Source organism: Tupaia chinensis, unplaced genomic scaffold, assembly GCF_000334495.1.
Source record: "Tupaia chinensis unplaced genomic scaffold, TupChi_1.0 Scaffold000066_1, whole genome shotgun sequence".
NCBI classification, from domain to species: domain Eukaryota; kingdom Metazoa; phylum Chordata; class Mammalia; order Scandentia; family Tupaiidae; genus Tupaia; species Tupaia belangeri.
In genome coordinates, this window is record NW_006159525.1 from 673,361 (window position 1) to 680,817 (window position 7,457).

The window sequence follows — 7,457 nt, forward strand, 5'->3', positions numbered from 1 at the left end:
GGCTGCGCTCCACAAACCACCCGCGGACCCTCAAGGCCTCAGTGCCCTATGTCCGCCCACACCTTACCACCGCATTACAGAAGGTGTACTTACAACACCTTCTTTTACCTAGTACATCATGTCCAGCTATCAGGAAAAAATTACAAGGTATACTGAAAGGCAGAACAGTTTGAAGAGGCAGAGAAAGCGTCAGAGCCGAATTCAGGTATGGCAGGGTTGTTGAGTGATCAGACTAGGAGTACAGAAGAGCTGAGCTGTGGTTCTGCACCGAGGGCGCGAGGGGTAAGGGGGGACAGCCGGGTTGCTTAGCCGAGGGCGCAAGGGGTAAGGGGGGGACAGCCGGGTTGCTTAGCCAAGGGCGCGAGCAGGTAAGGTGGGGGACAGCCAGGTTGCTTAGCCGAGGGCGCAAGCGGGTAAGGGGGGGACAGCCGGGTTGCTTGCCGAGACCATGGCTGGAAGAGAAACTGTGGTTCTGTGCTAAGAGCTTAAACTAGGAAAGGTAGACAGCATGTGACAACAGGTGAGCAATGCAAGCACAGATACAGGAAAAGAATCCGAAAGAAATGCTCCAGATGAAAAGCACTGTGACAGAAGCGAAGCGTGCTCTGGACAGGCTGACTTGTAGACTGGACAGAGACGAGGGAGGCATCTCCAAGCTTGAAGAAACTACAGCAGAAACTACAAACGTTAAAGAGCAAATAGGGACAAGATACACAGAAACTACGTGGCGACTGCAGATACGCATATGGGGTATGCTAGGAAAAGAAGGGGAGACAGAACCTAAGGAATATTCGAAGCGATAATGACCGAGAACTCCCCCTAGTCGATGTCAGTCACCAAGCCCCGGGCCCAGGAACTTCAAAGACTACAGACAGAATAAACGGCCCAACGCCGAGGTCTGTTATACTGACATCGCCAAAATCAAAGAGAGAAAAGGCCTGAAAGACGGCAAAGGGAAAAAAGGTCTTCCCCACAGAAGAGCAAGGACGACAGTTATGTGAGAACCGCATTCCTCCTCTGGCTCATGTGGGACATTTGCCAAGACTCACATTAAGGGCCATAAAACGCTTGCCAACAAATGTAAAAGAATTGAAATTATACACTGTCTGCTCTCTGACAGTAAGATCAACCTAGAAACCAGTAACAGGTACATAGCTGGGAGAGCCCCAAAATACAGGAAGATTAAGAAAACATCATTTTAAGTAATACATGGGTCAAAGAAGAAATCACAAAATAGAATATTTTAATATTTTTAACTAAATGAAAATGAAAACACAACTTACTAAAATGTATGGGATGGAGTGAAAGTGTTGATAGTTCACAGAGACAATATATAGCATTAAATGCATACATCAGGAAAGAAGAAAGGTCTAATATCAATAATCTCAGTTTCACCTTAGCAAGCGAGAGCACAGTAAGTCCTAAGTAAGCAAAGAAATCATCGAGATTAGAGCAGAAATCAGTGAAACTGAAAAGAGAAAATGAATAGAGAAAATAAAGTTAATAGAAGCAGGTTCTTTGGAAAGATTAATAAAATGGATAAGCCTCTTGACAGACTGAGGGGGAAAAAAAGAATACAAATTGTTAATACCAAAAACGAAAGACGGAGTGTCACATCTCATGGATACGTGAGGGTAATACGAGCCGCTCTTCACTCACAACTCTGGTAACCGAGATGAGATGCACTAGTTTCTTAAAGGACACAACCTGCCGAAACTCACAGAAATGGGCAGACTGGATAGGCCGACTTCTACTAAACACATTCAACCAGCAAGGAAGAGCCTTCTGAAACAGAAAGCACCAGGCCCAGATGGACTCACTGGTGAATTTTACCGAACTGTACGGAAGAAATCATGCCAATGTGCCGATATTCTACAGTCTTTTTTGAAAGATAAAAGCAGAGGAAATACTTAACACATTCTATGAAGCCAGCATCACCCTAATATCAAAACCAGACAAAGACATTACAAAAAAGAAAGCTATAGACATTCTCTCTCAAACTCGCAACAGGATACGGTACACTGAACACACAGAAAACGCCACGCACCCGTTACCAAGTGAAATTTAACCCAAGTGTACACAGCTGTTTCAAAATTCAATAATCAAGTATTGTAACCTATCGCATTAACAGGTTAAAGAAGAAAAACCAAATGTTCAAATCAATAAACCCAGGTAAAGCACTTGAAAAAATCCAACACCCTCTCATGATGAAACTTCTCATAAACTAGAAACATTCCTTTCTGCTTGAAAGGAATATTTTAAAAATCTATAAAGCCAGACCAGCAGATGGCGTAATAGTTACGATGTTGGACTCCCACGACTGTTTGAATCCCAGAACTCACACCAGGCGCATGTGCAAGCGTGCCCAAAATCCCAAGAAAAGCATGGAGAAGGGATTGCAGCATTGCCATACCCCGTGGGGGTGATTTCTCAATTTCTGTCTCTACCGCTCTGGCAAGCACATGAGCCCTGTGGGGGTGAGGGGGAACTCAAAAAAAAATCTACAAAACCTATGGAGCTGCTGCCGTACTGAATGGTAAGAAACGAGGAACTTTCCCACCAAGATCAGGACAAGCTCTCGTTTCTGCTTTTCAACAACAAATGGGAAGTCTTAGTTAATGTGCTAATACAAGAGAAGGCAACAGAAGCTATACTATTTGGGAAGAATGAAATAAAACTGTCTTTGTTCACAGATGACATGATCATCTATGTAGAAAATAAGAATTAAAAAAAAAACAGAATAAATGATTACAGCAAGATTGTAGGACACAAGATCAATACACCAAAGTCAGCTGTTCTCTACCATATATTAGCTGTATGCTAACGAAATGTGAAATTGACAATACGGCGCCATTCACATGAGGACCCCAACAACAAACGCTTAGGTATAAATGTAACGAAATATATGTCAGACCAATATGAGTAAAATTGCGAAACTTTGTTGAAAAAAATTTCAAAGAAGAATTAACAGGACACAATTTCCATGCCCATTGATAGGAAGCCTCAGTACCATCAAGCTAGCCACTCTTCCCACTTGATTCATATTTCCAACACGATCCCAGTCAGAACCCCAGAAGGATATTTTGTGGACATCAGTAAACTGATTCTAAATCTTGATGAAGCTAGTAATCTAGAATAGCCATAAGAAACGGAAAGTGTGTGAAGTAACACCCTTACCTTAACCCTCGGGACTCCGTCATCACAATCCATACATCTGCCAAACACTGTGTCGTACATTAAAATATTTAAGCTTGCATTTGTCAAGTAAGCCTAATTAAACGGTTTTTTAGAATTTATGTAACTTTATTTATTTATTTTAATTTGACCAGAGAGGGACAGAGTGTGTGTGTGTTGGGGGAGGTGGGCGTGGACAGTGGTGAGAAAGCACGCTACCAGGTCCAGGACTCAAACCATGGTTAACCATGTGGGAGTCCAACACCCTTAACCATCATGCCACCTGCCAGCCCCTAAGCCTAATTAAAGTCTAAAACAAAGTATTAAAAAAAAAAACCTTAAAACTCAAAATAAGAGAACAACAATGTGGGACCAGAAGGTGGCAGATGGTTAAGGCACTGGAGGCCCACGTGACAGATCATGGTACAAGCCCCAGACCTGGCAGCTTGCTTTCTCACTTTCCATCTCTCTCCCTCTCTCTCTCTCTCTCTGGTCAAATTAAATAATAATAGTACTAATAATAAATATAATTAAATAAGTAATTATGTAAAAGAAAACAATGTAATTTTTTAAAATGAGTCAAAGACCTTATCAGACACTTCACTTCATATAAAGATGGCAACTAAACACATGAAAAGATGCTCCACACCCAAGGTCATTAGGAAAATGCCAACAGAAACAACAGCGAGCTGTCACTACACACCTGTTAGACACCAGAGTTGCCGATGAGCTCACAGTGCGGCAGGAACCCTCGCCCAGGGCCGGTGGGAAGGCACCATGGCACATCCACGTTGGAAGACATTACTGTAGCTTCTTACAAAACTAAACAGTCCTACATACAACACAGCATCACACCTGTTGGTGTTCCCCAAAGAGCTGAAAACATATATCCCCACAAGAACCTGCACACGGATGCTTACAGCAGCTTTATTGTAATTGTCAAAACTAGGAACCAACCAAGATGTCCTTAGGTTGGTGACTGGATAGACAAACCGTGGTACAGCCAGACAATGGGACAGTATTCAGTCCTAAAAAGAAATGAGCTCTCAAGCCGTGAAACACATGGAAGAAACTCAGGTGAGTTACTCAGTGACAGAAGCCAATGTGAAAGGCCTACTGCTTCGTCCCAATTCTGGAAGAGGCAAACCAGGGACACAGTGACAAGATCAGTGGCCACTTGGGACTGGAGGGGAGGAAGGGACAAAGAGTAGGGTGCGGGCCTCTGAAGGCAGTGAAGCTGCCCGGCCCGGTGCCACAAAGATGGATGTGCATATTCTACACTTGTCCACAGGGTGTACATCAAGAGTGAACCTGAACGTAAACTATGGCCTTGGGTGACAGTGACATGCCCATGTAGGTCCATTCTTTGTAACCAAAGCACCCCTGGTGTGGGGAGGCTGTGCACGTGATGGGCAGCTGTATACAGGAACTCTCTAGCGTCTCCTCAACTTTGCTAAAACTACTTTACCTGAAACTACTCTGTAAAAAAGCTATTAGAAAAATAAACAACCATATCAGCTTATAAATGAACCCAAATCAAAAACATCCAACAGGCAAACATTTCCAACCCTATGAGCACAGAGTTCTCGAAGTCGTTTGCCATTTCTGATCTCATCCAAGGCTGTCAAACACTCAGAATGCAAATTAACTGTGGCCTGAAGTTAGAGAGGAGAATTCACTGAGCTGAGGATGACAAACAAGCAAAAACAAGAAGAATATAATCTGTCCCCAAGCGGGGCAGCCAAAATCAGACAGGAAAGGATTTACGTTTTACAGCCGAATTACCTGCCCAGAAATTGAGCCCAGAGCTGAACAGAAAGAAGAAACCAGGCTATTTACTCCGAAATGTTTTTTAAAGACCAGTTTTCATCCTATAAAGTATGGCAGGGAAAGATAACAAGTTGATTTTCCACTCTGGTAACTGACTCCGGAAGGAGAGAAACATTTATTTTCTCGGTTTCTCATTTGCTCGTGTGATGCTGTGAAGTGGATGGCAGGAGCTATAGACACCCAAGCACGAGGCGGAGTGTGTCCCTAGCTGCCATCCAACACCACGTGAAAATTAGTTACTCCACTGTGCAGAATCGATATCACGCCTTGTCTCTGGAGAGCCCTAGGCAGTATGCAAATTGCATTTAAACACCAAATTAAAAATTTAACTATAAAAATAAGGAGATAAACAAGAGAGAATCATATTATAAAATTAGCAAATATATGGCCGGGAGGAGGAAGTGGATTCTCGCATCGCCATTATGCCAGTACAGTATTCTTTCCGGTAGTCGCAGGGAGCGTATGGCCCACTCAGGATCCATCTTCACCAGGGCCTCGGTCTCTCACCAGCAGTTATTAAGGACCCATGGATCTGGCCACTCTCCAAGGCAAGTCGCTAGGGAGGTCCTGCACACGGTTTCCTCACGGTGACTAATGCAGAGCTCCACTGCCTTGTCGCCAAGACACTGTAAATGAGGACAGGGAAAGGCACCTGGCCGAGCTGAGAACAGATCCACATCCACTTGCTTCTTTGCTCTCATCCAGATGTTCTGGCTCATGAGGCCAAAGCCTCCTTGGACAGTTGTGCTGGACAGGGATTTCCTTTTCCTTCTCAAGACTCCCGCCTCTCCTCTCCCTCCACCAGCGCCTCCCTTCCTCCCCAAATGCAGGGGCCACAGAACTGTTCGGAGTTACTGAGGCCTTTTAAACAGTACTGGAAGACTGAAGGACACGCTTACAGGAGTTTGGTCTCAGAACTGATTTATGTGTAACAATCATGGTGCCACCTTGCTGCGTAGCCAAGCCTTCCTTGTGCACGTGGGGTAACGGACGACTGCCTGCCTGCAGGTGACTCGGGATAGCAGCAGCTTGTGGAAACTCACGGGGGCTCCTTGGGAATACATTCTACAGCCACATCCACTAATTCAGAAGGATAACTCCACTTCCCAAAATGACTCAAATGTATTGGTGATAATATTTGGAAAGAGTAAGCTGATGAAAAGGACCAAGTAGTTAAGAGTTTGGAAAAGTTACTTCTCTCCTCATAGCTAAACAGAAATTGTTTCTTCCCAGTTTCTCCCCAGTCTCACCTCCACCCACACTCTTAGCTGGGACACCCTTTAAAAAATAAGAAAGTAAAAATGAGAGAAAGCAGTGATCACGGGGCTTGGAGAGAGGAACGTTTCACCAGCCGGCTGAGAAGGAAGGAGTTTGGATTTTGGAGAGGTACGGCCCTTGACCTTGGGAGGTTTAAACCTTCTTTGTAAGAAGTTGGAAATTGAAGTCACCTGAGAGTATCTACTTAAGCTTCGATCTTCACCTGGATGTAAGCTGCCCTCTGGCAACCTGCCGTGGTGTCATCTACATAATAGACACTTTGGGAACAACTGCTATGGGCTTGTCCCTGCTAGTGCTGGAACTACCTGCAAGGGGTCAGAGGACCATGAGCAAAATCAGCCTGCACAGCAGGGAGCGAAACACTCTTAGGGGGGAAAAGTAGAGGGGACAAAAGTGCTCTCTCGTGTAAGAGGTGAGTAAACTCAGACCTGCCAGGTGAAATTCTTGGGGTGGAACTGGGGTAGGGTGTGCAGAAGCCGTAATAGAGGTGGCCAGGTTGCTGAATTTCAGGCAGAAAAGGAAGGACCCAGATAGCTAGCCTGTCAATCAAGCGGGGCAGGGAGAGCAGTGAGCGGCGAGACTGAAGAACGGGCGACTCGGCTGATCACAGGCCGCGGGGAAGCCACGCGAGACTGAAGAACGGGCGACTCGGCAGATCAAAGGCCGCGGGGAAGCCAAGCGAGACTGAAGAACAGGGCGAGACTGAAGAACGGGCGACTCGGCAGATCACAGGCCGCGGGGAAGCCACGCGAGACTGAAGAACGGACGACTCGGCAGATCACAGGCCGTGGGGAAGCCACGCGGAGCAGCCTGCCCCCGCAGAAACACACTTTGGAAAGAACCCACCCAGATGCAGAGTTCGGATGGAAAATGCTGGGCAAACACAGACCAGTTAAGAGGTCCCTTCCAATGGCCCTGGGGACAGACGCCATGCCCCGGACCATGGTGAAGACAGACAACTGCAGAGGTTCCCAACCCACCGGAAGGCCAGACTTCAGCGCATGGAGCGTGGCGTGGGCGGCGGAGGGAGGAAGTTCGGGTGTGGTTCGGAGACCCGCTGTGTGGAGGCTGGTGCCGAGGCGGCGGTGGGGCAGGGCCGCGTGGAGACGCCGCAGGGAGAGCCCAGGGCACGGGGTGGGACGCCCTGCCCCAGCTCAAGCCCTGGGAGGCCAGGA